Genomic DNA, 22,947 nt, shown 5'->3' with positions numbered 1-22,947 from the left:
CTGATGCATCAGGTAGGTGCACAATAGCATAGCCTAACCCTCTGTACTTTGGTCTATATTGATGCGGGACATAGACAGCCAGCTGATGACCAATCCATTAGTGCAATGGATGGCTGGAAGCATTTGTCTTTGCCTTTGCAATACCACAGAAGCAATGCATGGTCAATGTACAGCAATGACACACCTGTGTGAACAGCCAGGAGACCCCCCCCCCCCCATGTTATGTTACATAGTTACATAGTTAGTACGGTCGAAAAAAGACATATGTCCATCAAGTTCAACCAGGGAATTAAGGGGTAGGGGTGTGGCGCGATATTGGGGAAGGGATGAGATTTTATATTTCTTCATAAGCATTAATCTTATTTTGTCAATTAGGAACATTCAGCACCCACCCGCTATCAAGGCAGCTGCCTATCATGTCATGCCCTACCTGCACAGGTGTGCTGGCTACTCAAATGATCCAATTAAGGAGGCCATTTAGTCAGCAGCAGCAGAAGTCCTGTGCCTGGACGCTCCAACAGCGGCCAGACACAAGCAGAAGCAGAAGCAGCAGAAGCAGCAGCAGCACCACCTTTTGTTTTTTGGCTGCAGCAGCAGCAAGGCCCACAGGGCTGGCTAGCTGGCTAGCCAGCAAGCAGGTAGCAATGAAAGTAGGAATCTTTCTTTTTAACCCTGTAAGGGGGTGGTGCACTGTACCCGAAGATACTGCCATATCGGGTCAATGCATAGGGCGACGGAAGCAAGCTTCGAAATCGGCCCCCCGTTCTCAAAAATCCATTTAATATATGGTCCCCAGATAGGGGACGTATCAGATATTAAACTGATAAGAACAGATACTACACTTGATCTTAGCCAAAAGGCCGAGAAGCGATAACCGTGAAAGGGGCGGGCCCAACAAGGTGCCCTTCATGGGCACTATCACTGCTTGCTGTCAGGGAGGCTGCCAGACAATTTTCCATGCACACTCTGGGCTGGGGGGCAGTCAACCACCAGTACACACAGCAGAACCTAAACCCATACCATTATTGCTAAGCAGCAAGACAGGGGCCCATTGCACTCCCACGGGGCCTTTTTAAATGCAATCCATAACCCGGATTTGCCAGGAACCCTTCTTACTCCTCCTACTTGCATGTGACACTGGGCTTAGGATCTGCATAGGAAACACACACACAAGCACACACCTACCTTTGTTGCCTGCAGATGCCTCCTTGGCTGTCCCCAAACGGTATCAAACCAACACCCACGGGAAGCTGTAAGCATAGAGGACATGCCTGCACCCCATTGGACTTACCTGTGTGGGTTAAACCCGGGTTATTTGACAACCTATGGCGGTGATGGTTCTGCTCAGGCAGAGCAGTGCTGATGCTCCTCATAAAGCTGTCGCTGCTGTGAAGGTTCTAGGTGACATCACAAATCCCTATGGTTACATACACAACAAAGCTGGGTTGTTGTTGTTTACACTCTGCAAGGCCTGTGGAAGTGAGTGACATCATAGCACTGTAGTTCTGAGGGTTCTAGATGGATGCAACAATCTCCTGTTGCTTCTATGAAGGCCATAATAGACGACATCACCAAACAGCTCCATAGTCACATACACAGCAAAGGAGAGATGTTGTTTACACCTAGTGATGTCAGTGGTATTGAGTGACATCACAGCACAGTGCTAAGGCTCCTGGGCCTGGACACAGCAGCGGCTGCAATATCTCAACGGAGAATACGTTTATATATATGTGTGTGTGTGCGCGTATATATATATATATATATATATATTTCTCCGCCGAAATCACTTTTAAACCCATTTCCACCTTTTTTTCCCTTCTCTTCCTCTTACTTTTTTTTCACGTTTTTTTACGTTTTTCTCCTTTTCGCCTCTTTTCTGGGCGTATTATTCTTCTTTTTCTTCTTTTTTTTCGTCTAATGCATACCCCATCAGTGCAGCAATGCTTATTCAATACCGCCAGCAGATGGAGACACTGGGGGATAATTTTCTAAGGATTTATACTGATTTTTCCTGTCTGAATTTGTCGCACAGAAAGTTGCAGGCCAAATATGTGTGACATTTCTGCGACTTTAGCTTCTAGAGCATTTTTACAACATTATACATAGGTGCTGAATACATAAAAAGCGACTGTTCAGCGACAGACAAGTCGCATCGGCTGAAAGTAGGCCAGAATGTCAGTCCATGTTGGAGCAGGTTTAGATACAGTCTAAAGTATAGATCTCAAAGTCTGTGCACAGAATTTAGCAAGGGCCTCGCACCTTCTGATGCATCAGGTAGGTGCACAATAGCATAGCCTAACCCTCTGTACTTTGGTCTATATTGATGCGGGACATAGACAGCCAGCTGATGACCAATCCATTAGTGCAATGGATGGCTGGAAGCATTTGTCTTTGCCTTTGCAATACCACAGAAGCAATGCATGGTCAATGTACAGCAATGACACACCTGTGTGAACAGCCAGGAGACCCCCCCCCCCCCCCATGTTATGTTACATAGTTACATAGTTAGTACGGTCGAAAAAAGACATATGTCCATCAAGTTCAACCAGGGAATTAAGGGGTAGGGGTGTGGCGCGATATTGGGGAAGGGATGAGATTTTATATTTCTTCATAAGCATTAATCTTATTTTGTCAATTAGGAACATTCAGCACCCACCCGCTATCAAGGCAGCTGCCTATCATGTCATGCCCTACCTGCACAGGTGTGCTGGCTACTCAAATGATCCAATTAAGGAGGCCATTTAGTCAGCAGCAGCAGAAGTCCTGTGCCTGGACGCTCCAACAGCGGCCAGACACAAGCAGAAGCAGAAGCAGCAGAAGCAGCAGCAGCACCACCTTTTGTTTTTTGGCTGCTGCAGCAGCAGCAAGGCCCACAGGGCTGGCTAGCTGGCTAGCCAGCAAGCAGGTAGCAATGAAAGTAGGAATCTTTCTTTTTAACCCTGTAAGGGGGTGGTGCACTGTACCCGAAGATACTGCCATATCGGGTCAATGCATAGGGCGACGGAAGCAAGCTTCGAAATCGGCCCCCGTTCTCAAAAATCCATTTAATATATGGTCCCCAGATAGGGGACGTATCAGATATTAAACTGATAAGAACAGATACTACACTTGATCTTAGCCAAAAGGCCGAGAAGCGATAACCGTGAAAGGGGCGGGCCCAACAAGGTGCCCTTCATGGGCACTATCACTGCTTGCTGTCAGGGAGGCTGCCAGACAATTTTCCATGCACACTCTGGGCTGGGGGGCAGTCAACCACCAGTACACACAGCAGAACCTAAACCCATACCATTATTGCTAAGCAGCAAGACAGGGGCCCATTGCACTCCCACGGGGCCTTTTTAAATGCAATCCATAACCCGGATTTGCCAGGAACCCTTCTTACTCCTCCTACTTGCATGTGACACTGGGCTTAGGATCTGCATAGGAAACACACACACAAGCACACACCTACCTTTGTTGCCTGCAGATGCCTCCTTGGCTGTCCCCAAACGGTATCAAACCAACACCCACGGGAAGCTGTAAGCATAGAGGACATGCCTGCACCCCATTGGACTTACCTGTGTGGGTTAAACCCGGGTTATTTGACAACCTATGGCGGTGATGGTTCTGCTCAGGCAGAGCAGTGCTGATGCTCCTCATAAAGCTGTCGCTGCTGTGAAGGTTCTAGGTGACATCACAAATCCCTATGGTTACATACACAACAAAGCTGGGTTGTTGTTGTTTACACTCTGCAAGGCCTGTGGAAGTGAGTGACATCATAGCACTGTAGTTCTGAGGGTTCTAGATGGATGCAACAATCTCCTGTTGCTTCTATGAAGGCCATAATAGACGACATCACCAAACAGCTCCATAGTCACATACACAGCAAAGGAGAGATGTTGTTTACACCTAGTGATGTCAGTGGTATTGAGTGACATCACAGCACAGTGCTAAGGCTCCTGGGCCTGGACACAGCAGCGGCTGCAATATCTCAACGGAGAATACGTTTATATATATGTGTGTGTGTGCGCGTATATATATATATATATATATATATATATATATATATATATTTCTCCGCCGAAATCACTTTTAAACCCATTTCCACCTTTTTTTCCCTTCTCTTCCTCTTACTTTTTTTTCACGTTTTTTTACGTTTTTCTCCTTTTCGCCTCTTTTCTGGGCGTATTATTCTTCTTTTTCTTCTTTTTTTTCGTCTAATGCATACCCCATCAGTGCAGCAATGCTTATTCAATACCGCCAGCAGATGGAGACACTGGGGGATAATTTTCTAAGGATTTATACTGATTTTTCCTGTCTGAATTTGTCGCACAGAAAGTTGCAGGCCAAATATGTGTGACATTTCTGCGACTTTAGCTTCTAGAGCATTTTTACAACATTATACATAGGTGCTGAATACATAAAAAGCGACTGTTCAGCGACAGACAAGTCGCATCGGCTGAAAGTAGGCCAGAATGTCAGTCCATGTTGGAGCAGGTTTAGATACAGTCTAAAGTATAGATCTCAAAGTCTGTGCACAGAATTTAGCAAGGGCCTCGCACCTTCTGATGCATCAGGTAGGTGCACAATAGCATAGCCTAACCCTCTGTACTTTGGTCTATATTGATGCGGGACATAGACAGCCAGCTGATGACCAATCCATTAGTGCAATGGATGGCTGGAAGCATTTGTCTTTGCCTTTGCAATACCACAGAAGCAATGCATGGTCAATGTACAGCAATGACACACCTGTGTGAACAGCCAGGAGACCCCCCCCCCCCCATGTTATGTTACATAGTTACATAGTTAGTACGGTCGAAAAAAGACATATGTCCATCAAGTTCAACCAGGGAATTAAGGGGTAGGGGTGTGGCGCGATATTGGGGAAGGGATGAGATTTTATATTTCTTCATAAGCATTAATCTTATTTTGTCAATTAGGAACATTCAGCACCCACCCGCTATCAAGGCAGCTGCCTATCATGTCATGCCCTACCTGCACAGGTGTGCTGGCTACTCAAATGATCCAATTAAGGAGGCCATTTAGTCAGCAGCAGCAGAAGTCCTGTGCCTGGACGCTCCAACAGCGGCCAGACACAAGCAGAAGCAGAAGCAGCAGAAGCAGCAGCAGCACCACCTTTTGTTTTTTGGCTGCAGCAGCAGCAAGGCCCACAGGGCTGGCTAGCTGGCTAGCCAGCAAGCAGGTAGCAATGAAAGTAGGAATCTTTCTTTTTAACCCTGTAAGGGGGTGGTGCACTGTACCCGAAGATACTGCCATATCGGGTCAATGCATAGGGCGACGGAAGCAAGCTTCGAAATCGGCCCCCGTTCTCAAAAATCCATTTAATATATGGTCCCCAGATAGGGGACGTATCAGATATTAAACTGATAAGAACAGATTTTTTTTTTTTTTTTTTAAAGCCGAGGAACGTGCTTTCGATTCACCCAAAGTGCAAGAAAAAGTGCAAACGTGTTACACTAAAAAAACGTGCACAAAGGATGCGGTCTATCGCAAGCCCTTCTCCGATAGGAGAGAGGCCCCCCAACAAACCTTACCCTTCGCCTCCGGACCAAAAGGTACCTGCGAGGTTCCAGGTTCGATGTCCCTTTTCGCCGAAGCTACTAGGGGACCACAAATGCTCCCGGCATCCCCCTTGGCGTTAGCCAAGGTATCTGCCCGCAGAGCCGATTACGGTAGGTACCCTGCCAAAGCAGGAGTACCCGGGGTGTTTGCAGGGAGGTGCGGAACCTAATGGCCACACACACCTCCCCTAGACCGCCAGGAGGGACACCCAGAAGGGCTACCGCATCCTGACAAATCCTGTGAACACACAACACGCAAAAAGTGACACAGTGAAACAAAAAAGAAATAAATAAGTGAATGTGTGCAGATATACTGCCCGGACATCCGGCCGGATCTATAAAAATTTCTCTGATCCTAGCCAGAAGGCCGGGAATCAAGAGGTGAGTGCCACAAGGTGAAGAGATTATGGTGCCCGTGCTTCAACTCAGTGAGTCTATTCTCCCAGTGAGTTTCGGCACCTCGGGGTCACCACTCCCCGAGGCACAAAAGTACCTCGGCTCTAGACCCTCTCAGCCTCATGGCGAGACCCGGAGGGAACAGGTCACATCGGGGCAGCCGTCGAGCTGATTCCTCAGAACCAGCCCCGGAAAGCCCTGGTACACCTGCATCCTCCATGCAGCACCCATCCCCACCAGCGTCACTGTACACCGGCATGAAAAACTGATAAGAACAGATTTTTTGATTGAAAGAGCTTTATTTTCCGTTCAGTCATTACAAGTCGTACAATAAATTACAGTCACACAAAGCATGATAGTACAATACACAGCAAAGGTTCCCTAAGCTATACATCGCACACCATGCTACTCTAACATTCAGCTCAATCCTGCAATATAAAGGCACAAGAGATCAAACAAAAACCAAATAATACAATCTGTGATCGGGGTAGGGGTGTGGGCGACTATGTGGGGGTAGGGAGGGGGCGGATCACAGGGCCAAACTGTTGGGCTGTATCTTCAGGGAGACATGGGAGAAGGAGAGGGGTCTTCACTCCTCTTCTTCCTCATCAACGGCCGAGCTGTCCAAGATGGAATAGTCTCTAAGCAGGTTCTTGATGAACCTGCGGCAGTCCCGGACGGACATGTTTTCCCTGTTGATCACGAGGCGGTTCCTGGCAAGCCACACTGCGTCCTTAAAACAGTTCATAAGGCGCCAGGCCTCCTGGATGGCCTCCACGTCGTGGGTCCCAGGGAACAGGCCGTAAAGCACCGAATGGTACGATAGGCAGCTCCTGGGCACTGAGTCTCTGAGTTCCTGTTCTAGGGCGTCCAACAGACCCTGTGCAAAGGGGCACTGCCAAAACACGTGGAAAGATGTTTCCTCCACGTAGGGGCAACGGGGGCAGTACCGGGTCTTGCACAGGTTGCGGGCATGCATGAATGACCTGAGAGAGAGACCTCCCATGACGGCCATCCACGACAAGTCCTTGTGTCCATTGGTAAGCCGCTTTGAGGCCACATTGTTCCAAACTGTCTCTGCAGTGGCTGCGGGGAGTCCCGGAACCAGCTCGGTCGAGTCCTTAGCTCGGATGAGCTTGTGGATTGTCTTTGGCTTCCATAGGTCTGGTTTCAGTCCTTCCAGCTGGTGCTCCCTCACAAACCGGACAACATCCCCATAGAACCAGGGAGTGTTCCAGTTGTAAGGGATGGAGCTGTCCCACTTGTCCCAGCCCAGCTGTCTCCAGAGGGGCATGAGAAGCAAGCGAGACATGGACCTGCCCGCTGAGCCAGTCTTTTCTACAAGAGTCCGCTGCACCGTGACACATGCAAAGGAGGCCCTCAGCAGAGCGGGGATGTCGGGTATTCCCTTCCCACCCTTGCGGGGTTCCTTGTACATCACGGTCCTCTTGACTCTGTCCATTTTGCCCCAGACGAAGCCAAACACTGTCCGGGTGATGGCCTTGCAAACGGTGGTATGGGGAGGCCAGGCCTGTGCGGTATATTGGAGCACAGGCAAAACTTCACTCCGCAGGACAAGTGCCTTGCCTTCCATCGTGAGCTTTCTGGAGCTCCACAGTCCGATCTTCGAGTTTATCCTTCCTAGTCGGTCTTGCCAAGACTTAAGGGCCGCTCCTTCCTTCCCGAACCAGACTCCAAGAATTTGAATGAAGTCCGGCTTAATAGTAAAGGGGAAGGGGGCGGAAGAAGCCAGGTGCCATTCCCCGAAGAGCATGGCCTCCGACTTCCCGCAGTTGACTTTTGCCCCCGAAGCTCTGCCGAAGTCCTCGCAGGTCTGGACGAGTGCAGTCACCGAACGCTGGTCAGCGCAGAAGACGGTCACGTCGTCCATGTAGAGCGAGCACTTGACCTCGTGGCGATCTGGTCCTGGTGCGGTGATGCCTCTGATCTCTCCATTCTGCCGGATAGTCTCAGCGAAGAGCTCTATAACACAAACAAAAAGGAGAGGTGAAAGAGGGCAGCCTTGTCTAACCCCTGAAAGAATAGGAAAGGGGTCAGTCTTCCAGCCGTTCACCAACACCGTGCTGTAAATGTCAAAATACATAACGTTAACAAAAGAGCAAAACATCTTCCCCAGACCCAGCCTGCGCAAAACCCTGTCCATGAATGCGTGGGAGACACGGTCGAACGCCTTCTCCTGATCTAAGCTGACCAGGGCGGCGCGGCCCCCGCGGTCCTGGATGTAATGGACCGTGTCTCTCACAAGGGCAAGGCTGTCGGCAATCCTGCGGCCAGGAATGCTGCAGGTCTGGTCCGGATAGACGATCTGCCCCATGACAGGTTTCAGCCTGTTGGCCAGCACCTTGGCGAGGATCTTGTAGTCCACGTTCAGGAGAGAGATGGGACGCCAGTTTTTCAGGTCACATCTCTCCCCCTTCCGCTTATACAAGATCGTGATCATCCCTTCCCTCAACGACGGAGGCATTCTGCCCCCCACCACCATCTCCTCGTACACCTCCAACAGGTCCGGACAGATCAGGTCACCCAGCGCTACGTAGAGCTCGGCCGGGAGACCGTCACTGCCCGGGGTCCTGCCGGGCTTAAAGGATTTAGCGGCAGAGAGCAGCTCCCCCACCGTCAAGGGATCGTCCATAGCCGCCGCACCTGCGGGATCAACAACGTTAGTGACACCTGACAGGAACCTCTCGGCGGCTTCGGGGTCGGATGACTTGGGGGCGTAGAGGTTGCTGTAGAAGTCGTGGACGACCCCCATCACTTCCTCCTTGCCGCTCCTCATGTGTCCGGTCTCATCTCGTAGCTCAGTCAGGGGCGTGTGGCCGGCATGGAGCTTCCTGAAAAAGAAAGAGTTACATTTCTCACCCTTCTCCAGGTTCTCCACCTTGGAACGAAAGACGATTCGCTTGGATTCCTCCTCAAAGTGCCTTTTCAAGCTCTTTTTGGTCTCCTCCAGCTCCTCCCTGACGTCCCAGCCACACTGGAGCAGGTCCTGCAGGGACCGCAGCTCGCGCTGCAGTTTCCTCAAGTCCCACTTCTTCGCACACGCCTGTTGTCTGCCTTTTGCCTGAAAGAAACAACGGAATTCGACTTTAACATATTCCCACCAATCGCTGATGCACTTGAACAGACATTTGTCATTTCGCCATACAAGGTAAGCATCCCTAAGTTCCTCCATGACCTCCCTCTGCTCCAACAGGGCACAATTCAACTTCCAGGAGCCCGGGCCAGGTGGGAATCCATGGCCCAGAGTCCCCCGGAATCGAATGGCCCTGTGGTCAGAGAAGAAGCAGGGGACCATAGAGTACGACACCTTTCTGACTGCTCTCGAAGTGAAGATGAAGTCTATCCGAGAACGGAGCGAGCCATCGGGGCGGCTCCACGTATAGTTTACGGAGCCGTTCCCGATGGACCCGACAACGTCCTGCAAGGATGCCTCCGTCACCATCTCAATCAGCAGTTTAGACGTCACGTCCAGGCTGGCGGATGTGCCAGAACTGCGCCCGTCCACCTCAATGGGGCAGTTGAAGTCACCACCCAACACTACTGCTCTAGTGGTGGCAAGTTCAGCCCGCAGGGCCTGGAGAACCTCCAGTCGGACATCCCTCTCAGGGGAGGCATACACGTTGATGAGCCGCACGGGCTCACCCGCCCAGGAACCGTCTGCGACAAGAAGTCTGCCACAGACGAGCTCCCGGACGGAATCAAGTGCAAAGTTACCTCCCCTGATCAGGATGGCCACCCCCGCAGACCTATTGTCGCCCCCACCAGACCAGTAGGAAGGGCCGTGAGGCCACTGCCTGGCCAGATGGTTGTAAGACCTAGAAGCAGACAAAGCACATTCCTGCAACATGTAAACATCACACCTCTGGGAATCTAAGAACGTAAGAACAGTCTGAAATCTAAACCAAGCTCTAATACTCCTCACATTAATGCAGAAGATGTTGAGATCAGCCATGGGAATAAAAAGAGAGGTTAGTTCTGATACTAGTTACCAGTCTGGTCGGACGGGTCCTCTTCTCTGGCGCCTGTCGGCTCCTGTGGCTTCTCGTAGCGCCCTTCCAAGAACTCGTCGTAGACCGTGTTGGACGGAGTGTCCAGGATTTTCTTAACCTCTGGGTCCTGCAGCAGCTCCTCCATAGATTGAGCTTGGACTGGCTCTGCTTGGACCTGCTCCACTTGGGCCTGCTCCATCACCTCCTCTCCTTCTGAAGCCTCAAGGCTCTCGCAGACCTGCTCCATCTCCTCCTCCTCATCTGAAGCTTGAGGGGTCTCGCAGGTCTCGATTATCTTTCTTTTGTGGGACTCTTCTGATACGTTGTCCCTTCCTTTCCTCTTCCTCTGTATGGTACCTGGGGGAGGAAGCACAGGAAAGTCCTCCGAAGGGCGGGCACCAGCAGCTGGAGGGGGGTTAGGTGCTGCTGGGCCAGGAGAGAAAGGAGGCTGGGTGGGGCGGGGGGCAGGAGAGAGTGCCCGGGCAGGGGAGGACGGGGCAGGGGTGGGCCGGGCAGGGGAGGACGGGGCAGGGGTGGGCCGGGCAGGGGAGGACGGGGCAGGGGTGGGCCGGGGTGGGGTACGGGGGGCAGGGGTGGGGCGGGATGGGGCAGGAGGGGCAGGGGTGGGACGGGATGGTGTAGGAGGGGCAGGGGTGGGACGGGATGGGGCAGGAGGGGCAGGGGTGGGACGGGATGGGGCAGGGGTGGGACGGGATGGGGCAGGGGTGGGGCGGGATGGGGCAGGAGATGGGGCGGGAGGGGCAGGGGATGGGGCGGGAGGGGCAGGGGAGGGGCGGGACGGGGCAGGGGAGGGGCGGGACGGGGCAGGGGTGGTGGCTTTCGCCTTCTTACCCTCCTTGGTCGGCTTGGCCATCCGTGGTGTTGGCTCCGGAGCTGGGGCTGGCTTCGGTGCTCTCGCTGCCACAGATGCCCATGTTCTCTCCCTCTGGGGGCAGTCCTTGTAGCTGTGGGCTGCCAGTCCGCAGAGGTTGCAGGTCTTGCTCTTGGGGCAGTCCTTGGTCGTGTGACCTGTCACACGGCAATACCTGCAGGCATCCTCCGTACAGTCCTTGCCCTCGTGGCCCATCTTGCCACATCTCCTGCAGGTCTGCGGCATGTCCGGGTAGAAGATAAGTCCTGTGGAGTTGCCCAAGGAAAATGTCGTTGGCAGGTGCTGTAGTCCGTCTGGAGAAGCAGGGTTCTTGTTGAGTCTGACGACCACAGACCACTTGCAGGTCCAGTATCCGAGTGAGTTCAGGATGCGGGTGGGCTCCCTCACCACGGTGCAGAAGCGCTTCAGGAAGGTCGAGATGTCCGTGCCTGGGGTGTGTGGGTTCCGCATTGAGACCGTCACCCGCCTCTCCTCTCTTTGAATAAGGCAGTTGCCCACAAAGCGAGAGAAAGGGGATTCGGGACTCGCCGCTTTCACCACCTCCCAGTATCTTCTACAGGTCCCAATGGTGGCAAAGGTGATGTAGAAGATTCCCGAAAAGAAGGTTGCTATTCCCAGGGTGTCAGCCGTGGGGAAGCCTTGATCCGCCAGCATCTTCTTGCAGAACACGTCGTGGGACATGTCCGGCACCCTTCCGTCCACGGGCTTGAGCTTCAAGGCAACAGTCTGCCTCATCCAGGGCTCCAGGGTTGGAGCTTCCAGGTTAGGAATTCTGCCGCCCTTCTGCCTTGCCGTGGTGGAGGTTGAAGCTTGCTGTGGTTGGGGCTGGACCTCCAGGCCTTGCCCTGCAGCCTCCTGGGTGGACTTGCTGGTTGAGGCCATGGCTTCTTCCAGCAGGCTCTTTTCTGCTTCCTTGCTTGCTTGTGGAGAGAGGCTTCGCAAAGTCTTCTTTCCCGGGTGGGAGGAGCTATGCAGATCCGGTCCCGGTGGGAGGAGCTATGCAAATCCTTCTCCAGAGGCAGCGAGTTTCTTCGAAAAGATTCTGCGCCGCCTTCCTCTTCGCCGCTGTTCCGGAATTCACCGCCGATTCCCTTCTTCCAGGTTCTTCGTCGGCTTCTTCCGGAGCTGCAGTCTTCAAGATCTTCTCCTTCTTCAGATGTTCCGAGGCAGGCAGGAGACGATCTTCAGGTGGTATGCTCTAGAGAAATGCGGTTCTAATAAGAACGAAAAGTACTGCAATCGTACTACGCAAAATCTCTACCACAATGCTTGGAGTTCTTCAGACCGTAGCGATCATGGTATCTCCCCTGCCAGGTAAGTATTAAATATTAAACTGATAAGAACAGATTTTTTTTTTTTTTTTTTATCTAAAGCCGAGGAACGTGCTTTCGATTCACCCAAAGTGCAAGAAAAAGTGCAAACGTGTTACACTAAAAAAACGTGCACAAAGGATGCGGTCTATCGCAAGCCCTTCTCCGATAGGAGAGAGGCCCCCCAACAAACCTTACCCTTCGCCTCCGGACCAAATGGTACCTGCGAGGTTCCAGGTTCGATGTCCCTTTTCGCCGAAGCTACTAGGGGACCACAAATGCTCCCGGCATCCCCCTTGGCGTTAGCCAAGGTATCTGCCCGCAGAGCCGATTACGGTAGGTACCCTGCCAAAGCAGGAGTACCCGGGGTGTTTGCAGGGAGGTGCGGAACCTAATGGCCACACACACCTCCCCTAGACCGCCAGGAGGGACACCCAGAAGGGCTACCGCATCCTGACCAATCCTGTGAACACACAACACGCAAAAGGTGACACAGTGAGACAAAAAAGAAATAAATAAGTGAATGTGTGCAGATATACTGCCCGGACATCCGGCCGGATCAATAAAAATTTCTCTGATCCTAGCCAGAAGGCCGGGAATCAAGAGGTGAGTGCCACAAGGTGAAGAGATTATGGTGCCCGTGCTTCAACTCAGTGAGTCTATTCTCCCAGTGAGTTTCGGCACCTCGGGGTCACCACTCCCCGAGGCACAAAAGTACCTCGGCTCTAGACCCTCTCAGCCTCATGGCGAGACCCGGAGGGAACAGGTCACATCGGGGCAGCCGTCGAGCTGATTCCTCAGAACCAGCCCCGGAAAGCCCTGGTACACCTGCATCCTCCATGCAGCACCCATCCCCACCAGCATGAAAACTGATAAGAACAGATACTACACTTGATCTTAGCCAAAAGGCCGAGAAGCGATAACCGTGAAAGGGGCGGGCCCAACAAGGTGCCCTTCATGGGCACTATCACTGCTTGCTGTCAGGGAGGCTGCCAGACAATTTTCCATGCACACTCTGGGCTGGGGGGCAGTCAACCACCAGTACACACAGCAGAACCTAAACCCATACCATTATTGCTAAGCAGCAAGACAGGGGCCCATTGCACTCCCACGGGGCCTTTTTAAATGCAATCCATAACCCGGATTTGCCAGGAACCCTTCTTACTCCTCCTACTTGCATGTGACACTGGGCTTAGGATCTGCATAGGAAACACACACACAAGCACACACCTACCTTTGTTGCCTGCAGATGCCTCCTTGGCTGTCCCCAAACGGTATCAAACCAACACCCACGGGAAGCTGTAAGCATAGAGGACATGCCTGCACCCCATTGGACTTACCTGTGTGGGTTAATCCCGGGTTATTTGACAACCTATGGCGGTGATGGTTCTGCTCAGGCAGAGCAGTGCTGATGCTCCTCATAAAGCTGTCGCTGCTGTGAAGGTTCTAGGTGACATCACAAATCCCTATGGTTACATACACAACAAAGCTGGGTTGTTGTTGTTTACACTCTGCAAGGCCTGTGGAAGTGAGTGACATCATAGCACTGTAGTTCTGAGGGTTCTAGATGGATGCAAAAATCTCCTGTTGCTTCTATGAAGGCCATAATAGACGACATCACCAAACAGCTCCATAGTCACATACACAGCAAAGGAGAGATGTTGTTTACACCTAGTGATGTCAGTGGTATTGAGTGACATCACAGCACAGTGCTAAGGCTCCTGGGCCTGGACACAGCAGCGGCTGCAATATCTCAACGGAGAATACGTTTATATATATGTGTGTGTGTGCGCGTATATATATATATATATATATATATATATATATATATATATTTCTCCGCCGAAATCACTTTTAAACCCATTTCCACCTTTTTTTCCCTTCTCTTCCTCTTACTTTTTTTTCACGTTTTTTTACGTTTTTCTCCTTTTCGCCTCTTTTCTGGGCGTATTATTCTTCTTTTTCTTCTTTTTTTTCGTCTAATGCATACCCCATCAGTGCAGCAATGCTTATTCAATACCGCCAGCAGATGGAGACACTGGGGGATAATTTTCTAAGGATTTATACTGATTTTTCCTGTCTGAATTTGTCGCACAGAAAGTTGCAGGCCAAATATGTGTGACATTTCTGCGACTTTAGCTTCTAGAGCATTTTTACAACATTATACATAGGTGCTGAATACATAAAAAGCGACTGTTCAGCGACAGACAAGTCGCATCGGCTGAAAGTAGGCCAGAATGTCAGTCCATGTTGGAGCAGGTTTAGATACAGTCTAAAGTATAGATCTCAAAGTCTGTGCACAGAATTTAGCAAGGGCCTCGCACCTTCTGATGCATCAGGTAGGTGCACAATAGCATAGCCTAACCCTCTGTACTTTGGTCTATATTGATGCGGGACATAGACAGCCAGCTGATGACCAATCCATTAGTGCAATGGATGGCTGGAAGCATTTGTCTTTGCCTTTGCAATGCCACAGAAGCAATGCATGGTCAATGTACAGCAATGACACACCTGTGTGAACAGCCAGGAGACCCCCCCCCCCCCCCCCCCCATGTTATGTTACATAGTTACATAGTTAGTACGGTCGAAAAAAGACATATGTCCATCAAGTTCAACCAGGGAATTAAGGGGTAGGGGTGTGGCGCGATATTGGGGAAGGGATGAGATTTTATATTTCTTCATAAGCATTAATCTTATTTTGTCAATTAGGAACATTCAGCACCCACCCGCTATCAAGGCAGCTGCCTATCATGTCATGCCCTACCTGCACAGGTGTGCTGGCTACTCAAATGATCCAATTAAGGAGGCCATTTAGTCAGCAGCAGCAGAAGTCCTGTGCCTGGACGCTCCAACAGCGGCCAGACACAAGCAGAAGCAGAAGCAGCAGAAGCAGCAGCAGCACCACCTTTTGTTTTTTGGCTGCAGCAGCAGCAAGGCCCACAGGGCTGGCTAGCTGGCTAGCCAGCAAGCAGGTAGCAATGAAAGTAGGAATCTTTCTTTTTAACCCTGTAAGGGGGTGGTGCACTGTACCCGAAGATACTGCCATATCGGGTCAATGCATAGGGCGACGGAAGCAAGCTTCGAAATCGGCCCCCGTTCTCAAAAATCCATTTAATATATGGTCCCCAGATAGGGGACGTATCAGATATTAAACTGATAAGAACAGATACTACACTTGATCTTAGCCAAAAGGCCGAGAAGCGATAACCGTGAAAGGGGCGGGCCCAACAAGGTGCCCTTCATGGGCACTATCACTGCTTGCTGTCAGGGAGGCTGCCAGACAATTTTCCATGCACACTCTGGGCTGGGGGGCAGTCAACCACCAGTACACACAGCAGAACCTAAACCCATACCATTATTGCTAAGCAGCAAGACAGGGGCCCATTGCACTCCCACGGGGCCTTTTTAAATGCAATCCATAACCCGGATTTGCCAGGAACCCTTCTTACTCCTCCTACTTGCATGTGACACTGGGCTTAGGATCTGCATAGGAAACACACACACAAGCACACACCTACCTTTGTTGCCTGCAGATGCCTCCTTGGCTGTCCCCAAACGGTATCAAACCAACACCCACGGGAAGCTGTAAGCATAGAGGACATGCCTGCACCCCATTGGACTTACCTGTGTGGGTTAAACCCGGGTTATTTGACAACCTATGGCGGTGATGGTTCTGCTCAGGCAGAGCAGTGCTGATGCTCCTCATAAAGCTGTCGCTGCTGTGAAGGTTCTAGGTGACATCACAAATCCCTATGGTTACATACACAACAAAGCTGGGTTGTTGTTGTTTACACTCTGCAAGGCCTGTGGAAGTGAGTGACATCATAGCACTGTAGTTCTGAGGGTTCTAGATGGATGCAACAATCTCCTGTTGCTTCTATGAAGGCCATAATAGACGACATCACCAAACAGCTCCATAGTCACATACACAGCAAAGGAGAGATGTTGTTTACACCTAGTGATGTCAGTGGTATTGAGTGACATCACAGCACAGTGCTAAGGCTCCTGGGCCTGGACACAGCAGCGGCTGCAATATCTCAACGGAGAATACGTTTATATATATGTGTGTGTGTGCGCGTATATATATATATATATATATATATATATATATATTTCTCCGCCGAAATCACTTTTAAACCCATTTCCACCTTTTTTTCCCTTCTCTTCCTCTTACTTTTTTTTCACGTTTTTTTACGTTTTTCTCCTTTTCGCCTCTTTTCTGGGCGTATTATTCTTCTTTTTCTTCTTTTTTTTCGTCTAATGCATACCCCATCAGTGCAGCAATGCTTATTCAATACCGCCAGCAGATGGAGACACTGGGGGATAATTTTCTAAGGATTTATACTGATTTTTCATGTCTGAATTTGTCGCACAGAAAGTTGCAGGCCAAATATGTGTGACATTTCTGCGACTTTAGCTTCTAGAGCATTTTTACAACATTATACATAGGTGCTGAATACATAAAAAGCGACTGTTCAGCGACAGACAAGTCGCATCGGCTGAAAGTAGGCCAGAATGTCAGTCCATGTTGGAGCAGGTTTAGATACAGTCTAAAGTATAGATCTCAAAGTCTGTGCACAGAATTTAGCAAGGGCCTCGCACCTTCTGATGCATCAGGTAGGTGCACAATAGCATAGCCTAACCCTCTGTACTTTGGTCTATATTGATGCGGGACATAGACAGCCAGCTGATGACCAATCCATTAGTGCAATGGATGGCTGGAAGCATTTGTCTTTGCCTTTGCAATACCACAGAAGCAATGCATGGTCAATGTACAGCAATGACACACCTGTGTGAACAGCCAGGAGACCCCCCCCCCCCCCATGTTATGTTACATAGTTACATAGTTAGTACGGTCGAAAAAAGACATATGTCCATCAAGTTCAACCAGGGAATTAAGGGGTAGGGGTGTGGCGCGATATTGGGGAAGGGATGAGATTTTATATTTCTTCATAAGCATTAATCTTATTTTGTCAATTAGGAACATTCAGCACCCACCCGCTATCAAGGCAGCTGCCTATCATGTCATGACCTACCTGCACAGGTGTGCTGGCTACTCAAATGATCCAATTAAGGAGGCCATTTAGTCAGCAGCAGCAGAAGTCCTGTGCCTGGACGCTCCAACAGCGGCCAGACACAAGCAGAAGCAGAAGCAGCAGAAGCAGCAGCAGCACCACCTTTTGTTTTTTGGCTGCAGCAGCAGCAAGGCCCACAGGGCTGGCTAGCTGGCTAGCCAGCAAGCAGGTAGCAATGAAAGTAGGAATCTTTCTTTTTAACCCTGTAAGGGGGTGGTGCACTGTACCCGAAGATACTGCCATATCGGGTCAATGCATAGGGCGACGGAAGCAAGCTTCGAAATCGGCCCCCGTTCTCAAAAATCCATTTAATATATGGTCCCCAGATAGGGGACGTATCAGATATTAAACTGATAAGAACAGATACTACACTTGATCTTAGCCAAAAGGCCGAGAAGCGATAACCGTGAAAGGGGCGGGCCCAACAAGGTGCCCTTCATGGGCACTATCACTGCTTGCTGTCAGGGAGGCTGCCAGACAATTTTCCATGCACACTCTGGGCTGGGGGGCAGTCAACCACCAGTACACACAGCAGAACCTAAACCCATACCATTATTGCTAAGCAGCAAGACAGGGGCCCATTGCACTCCCACGGGGCCTTTTTAAATGCAATCCATAACCCGGATTTGCCAGGAACCCTTCTTACTCCTCCTACTTGCATGTGACACTGGGCTTAGGATCTGCATAGGAAACACACACACAAGCACACACCTACCTTTGTTGCCTGCAGATGCCTCCTTGGCTGTCCCCAAACGGTATCAAACCAACACCCACGGGAAGCTGTAAGCATAGAGGACATGCCTGCACCCCATTGGACTTACCTGTGTGGGTTAAACCCGGGTTATTTGACAACCTATGGCGGTGATGGTTCTGCTCAGGCAGAGCAGTGCTGATGCTCCTCATAAAGCTGTCGCTGCTGTGAAGGTTCTAGGTGACATCACAAATCCCTATGGTTACATACACAACAAAGCTGGGTTGTTGTTGTTTACACTCTGCAAGGCCTGTGGAAGTGAGTGACATCATAGCACTGTAGTTCTGAGGGTTCTAGATGGATGCAACAATCTCCTGTTGCTTCTATGAAGGCCATAATAGACGACATCACCAAACAGCTCCATAGTCACATACACAGCAAAGGAGAGATGTTGTTTACACCTAGTGATGTCAGTGGTATTGAGTGACATCACAGCACAGTGCTAAGGCTCCTGGGCCTGGACACAGCAGCGGCTGCAATATCTCAACGGAGAATACGTTTATATATATATGTGTGTGTGTGCGCGTATATATATATATATATATATATATATATATATATATATTTCTCCGCCGAAATCACTTTTAAACCCATTTCCACCTTTTTTTCCCTTCTCTTCCTCTTACTTTTTTTTCACGTTTTTTTACGTTTTTCTCCTTTTCGCCTCTTTTCTGGGCGTATTATTCTTCTTTTTCTTCTTTTTTTTCGTCTAATGCATACCCCATCAGTGCAGCAATGCTTATTCAATGCCGCCAGCAGATGGAGACACTGGGGGATAATTTTCTAAGGATTTATACTGATTTTTCCTGTCTGAATTTGTCGCACAGAAAGTTGCAGGCCAAATATGTGTGACATTTCTGCGACTTTAGCTTCTAGAGCATTTTTACAACATTATACATAGGTGCTGAATACATAAAAAGCGACTGTTCAGCGACAGACAAGTCGCATCGGCTGAAAGTAGGCCAGAATGTCAGTCCATGTTGGAGCAGGTTTAGATACAGTCTAAAGTATAGATCTCAAAGTCTGTGCACAGAATTTAGCAAGGGCCTCGCACCTTCTGATGCATCAGGTAGGTGCACAATAGCATAGCCTAACCCTCTGTACTTTGGTCTATATTGATGCGGGACATAGACAGCCAGCTGATGACCAATCCATTAGTGCAATGGATGGCTGGAAGCATTTGTCTTTGCCTTTGCAATACCACAGAAGCAATGCATGGTCAATGTACAGCAATGACACACCTGTGTGAACAGCCAGGAGACCCCCCCCCCCCCCATGTTATGTTACATAGTTACATAGTTAGTACGGTCGAAAAAAGACATATGTCCATCAAGTTCAACCAGGGAATTAAGGGGTAGGGGTGTGGCGCGATATTGGGGAAGGGATGAGATTTTATATTTCTTCATAAGCATTAATCTTATTTTGTCAATTAGGAACATTCAGCACCCACCCGCTATCAAGGCAGCTGCCTATCATGTCATGCCCTACCTGCACAGGTGTGCTGGCTACTCAAATGATCCAATTAAGGAGGCCATTTAGTCAGCAGCAGCAGAAGTCCTGTGCCTGGACGCTCCAACAGCGGCCAGACACAAGCAGAAGCAGCAGAAGCAGCAGAAGCAGCAGCAGCACCACCTTTTGTTTTTTGGCTGCAGCAGCAGCAAGGCCCACAGGGCTGGCTAGCTGGCTAGCCAGCAAGCAGGTAGCAATGAAAGTAGGAATCTTTCTTTTTAACCCTGTAAGGGGGTGGTGCACTTTACCCGAAGATACTGCCATATCAGGTCAATGCATAGGGCGACGGAAGCAAGCTTCGAAATCGGCCCCCGTTCTCAAAAATCCATTTAATATATGGTCCCCAGATAGGGGACGTATCAGATATTAAACTGATAAGAACAGATACTACACTTGATCTTAGCCAAAAGGCCGAGAAGCGATAACCGTGAAAGGGGCGGGCCCAACAAGGTGCCCTTCATGGGCACTATCACTGCTTGCTGTCAGGGAGGCTGCCAGACAATTTTCCATGCACACTCTGGGCTGGGGGGCAGTCAACCACCAGTACACACAGCAGAACCTAAACCCATACCATTATTGCTAAGCAGCAAGACAGGGGCCCATTGCACTCCCACGGGGCCTTTTTAAATGCAATCCATAACCCGGATTTGCCAGGAACCCTTCTTACTCCTCCTACTTGCATGTGACACTGGGCTTAGGATCTGCATAGGAAACACACACACAAGCACACACCTACCTTTGTTGCCTGCAGATGCCTCCTTGGCTGTCCCCAAACGGTATCAAACCAACACCCACGGGAAGCTGTAAGCATAGAGGACATGCCTGCACCCCATTGGACTTACCTGTGTGGGTTAAACCCGGGTTATTTGACAACCTATGGCGGTGATGGTTCTGCTCAGGCAGAGCAGTGCTGATGCTCCTCATAAAGCTGTCGCTGCTGTGAAGGTTCTAGGTGACATCACAAATCCCTATGGTTACATACACAACAAAGCTGGGTTGTTGTTGTTTACACTCTGCAAGGCCTGTGGAAGTGAGTGACATCATAGCACTGTAGTTCTGAGGGTTCTAGATGGATGCAACAATCTCCTGTTGCTTCTATGAAGGCCATAATAGACGACATCACCAAACAGCTCCATAGTCACATACACAGCAAAGGAGAGATGTTGTTTACACCTAGTGATGTCAGTGGTATTGAGTGACATCACAGCACAGTGCTAAGGCTCCTGGGCCTGGACACAGCAGCGGCTGCAATATCTCAACGGAGAATACGTTTATATATATGTGTGTGTGTGCGCGTATATATATATATATATATATATATATATATATATATTTCTCCGCCGAAATCACTTTTAAACCCATTTCCACCTTTTTTTCCCTTCTCTTCCTCTTACTTTTTTTTCACGTTTTTTTACGTTTTTCTCCTTTTCGCCTATTTTCTGGGCGTATTATTCTTCTTTTTCTTCTTTTTTTTCGTCTAATGCATACCCCATCAGTGCAGCAATGCTTATTCAATACCGCCAGCAGATGGAGACACTGGGGGATAATTTTCTAAGGATTTATACTGATTTTTCCTGTCTGAATTTGTCGCACAGAAAGTTGCAGGCCAAATATGTGTGACATTTCTGCGACTTTAGCTTCTAGAGCATTTTTACAACATTATACATAGGTGCTGAATACATAAAAAGCGACTGTTCAGCGACAGACAAGTCGCATCGGCTGAAAGTAGGCCAGAATGTCAGTCCATGTTGGAGCAGGTTTAGATACAGTCTAAAGTATAGATCTCAAAGTCTGTGCACAGAATTTAGCAAGGGCCTCGCACCTTCTGATGCATCAGGTAGGTGCACAATAGCATAGCCTAACCCTCTGTACTTTGGTCTATATTGATGCGGGACATAGACAGCCAGCTGATGACCAATCCATTAGTGCAATGGATGGCTGGAAGCATTTGTCTTTGCCTTTGCAATACCACAGAAGCAATGCATGGTCAATGTACAGCAATGACACACCTGTGTGAACAGCCAGGAGCCCCCCCCCATGTTATGTTACATAGTTACATAGTTAGTACGGTCGAAAAAAGACATATGTCCATCAAGTTCAACCAGGGAATTAAGGGGTAGGGGTGTGGCGCGATATTGGGGAAGGGATGAGATTTTATATTTCTTCATAAGCATTAATCTTATTTTGTCAATTAGGAACATTCAGCACCCACCCGCTATCAAGGCAGCTGCCTATCATGTCATGCCCTACCTGCACAGGTGTGCTGGCTACTCAAATGATCCAATTAAGGAGGCCATTTAGTCAGCAGCAGCAGAAGTCCTGTGCCTGGACGCTCCAACAGCGGCCAGACACAAGCAGAAGCAGAAGCAGCAGAAGCAGCAGCAGCACCACCTTTTGTTTTTTGGCTGCAGCAGCAGCAAGGCCCACAGGGCTGGCTAGCTGGCTAGCCAGCAAGCAGGTAGCAATGAAAGTAGGAATCTTTCTTTTTAACCCTGTAAGGGGGTGGTGCACTGTACCCGAAGATACTGCCATATCGGGTCAATGCATAGGGCGACGGAAGCAAGCTTCGAAATCGGCCCCCGTTCTCAAAAATCCATTTAATATATGGTCCCCAGATAGGGGACGTATCAGATATTAAACTGATAAGAACAGATACTACACTTGATCTTAGCCAAAAGGCCGAGAAGCGATAACCGTGAAAGGGGCGGGCCCAACAAGGTGCCCTTCATGGGCACTATCACTGCTTGCTGTCAGGGAGGCTGCCAGACAATTTTCCATGCACACTCTGGGCTGGGGGGCAGTCAACCACCAGTACACACAGCAGAACCTAAACCCATACCATTATTGCTAAGCAGCAAGACAGGGGCCCATTGCACTCCCACGGGGCCTTTTTAAATGCAATCCATAACCCGGATTTGCCAGGAACCCTTCTTACTCCTCCTACTTGCATGTGACACTGGGCTTAGGATCTGCATAGGAAACACACACACAAGCACACACCTACCTTTGTTGCCTGCAGATGCCTCCTTGGCTGTCCCCAAACGGTATCAAACCAACACCCACGGGAAGCTGTAAGCATAGAGGACATGCCTGCACCCCATTGGACTTACCTGTGTGGGTTAAACCCGGGTTATTTGACAACCTATGGCGGTGATGGTTCTGCTCAGGCAGAGCAGTGCTGATGCTCCTCATAAAGCTGTCGCTGCTGTGAAGGTTCTAGGTGACATCACAAATCCCTATGGTTACATACACAACAAAGCTGGGTTGTTGTTGTTTACACTCTGCAAGGCCTGTGGAAGTGAGTGACATCATAGCACTGTAGTTCTGAGGGTTCTAGATGGATGCAACAATCTCCTGTTGCTTCTATGAAGGCCATAATAGACGACATCACCAAACAGCTCCATAGTCACATACACAGCAAAGGAGAGATGTTGTTTACACCT

The 22,947-nt window shown here is 49.7% G+C and overlaps 6 non-coding genes and 2 pseudogenes across 6 annotated transcripts; all 8 read right to left on the bottom strand.

Moving 5' to 3' along the window:
• Nucleotides 1-680: 680 nt before the first annotated feature.
• LOC130340415 (U2 spliceosomal RNA) lies at nucleotides 681-872 on the bottom strand. Its single transcript, XR_008880532.1, has one exon. It is a non-coding gene; the product is annotated as a U2 spliceosomal RNA (small nuclear RNA).
• Nucleotides 873-2,947: 2,075 nt separating this feature from the next.
• LOC130340472 (U2 spliceosomal RNA) lies at nucleotides 2,948-3,138 on the bottom strand. Its single transcript, XR_008880573.1, has one exon. It is a non-coding gene; the product is annotated as a U2 spliceosomal RNA (small nuclear RNA).
• A 2,086-nt stretch (nucleotides 3,139-5,224) lies between these two features.
• Nucleotides 5,225-5,404, bottom strand: LOC130340429 (U2 spliceosomal RNA; annotated as a pseudogene).
• A 7,526-nt stretch (nucleotides 5,405-12,930) lies between these two features.
• LOC130340439 (U2 spliceosomal RNA) lies at nucleotides 12,931-13,090 on the bottom strand (annotated as a pseudogene).
• A 2,093-nt stretch (nucleotides 13,091-15,183) lies between these two features.
• LOC130340471 (U2 spliceosomal RNA) lies at nucleotides 15,184-15,374 on the bottom strand. Its single transcript, XR_008880572.1, has one exon. It is a non-coding gene; the product is annotated as a U2 spliceosomal RNA (small nuclear RNA).
• Nucleotides 15,375-17,455: 2,081 nt separating this feature from the next.
• On the bottom strand, nucleotides 17,456-17,646 carry LOC130340469 (U2 spliceosomal RNA). Its single transcript, XR_008880571.1, has one exon. It is a non-coding gene; the product is annotated as a U2 spliceosomal RNA (small nuclear RNA).
• Nucleotides 17,647-19,736: 2,090 nt separating this feature from the next.
• Nucleotides 19,737-19,927, bottom strand: LOC130340422 (U2 spliceosomal RNA). The gene has a single exon (XR_008880539.1). It is a non-coding gene; the product is annotated as a U2 spliceosomal RNA (small nuclear RNA).
• Nucleotides 19,928-22,004: 2,077 nt separating this feature from the next.
• Nucleotides 22,005-22,195, bottom strand: LOC130340468 (U2 spliceosomal RNA). The gene has a single exon (XR_008880570.1). It is a non-coding gene; the product is annotated as a U2 spliceosomal RNA (small nuclear RNA).
• Between the last annotated feature and the right edge of the window lie 752 nt (nucleotides 22,196-22,947).

The sequence above is a fragment of the Hyla sarda genome, unplaced genomic scaffold, assembly GCF_029499605.1.
Source record: "Hyla sarda isolate aHylSar1 unplaced genomic scaffold, aHylSar1.hap1 scaffold_591, whole genome shotgun sequence".
NCBI classification, from domain to species: domain Eukaryota; kingdom Metazoa; phylum Chordata; class Amphibia; order Anura; family Hylidae; genus Hyla; species Hyla sarda.
This window is presented reverse-complemented; position numbering and strand designations above follow the sequence as displayed.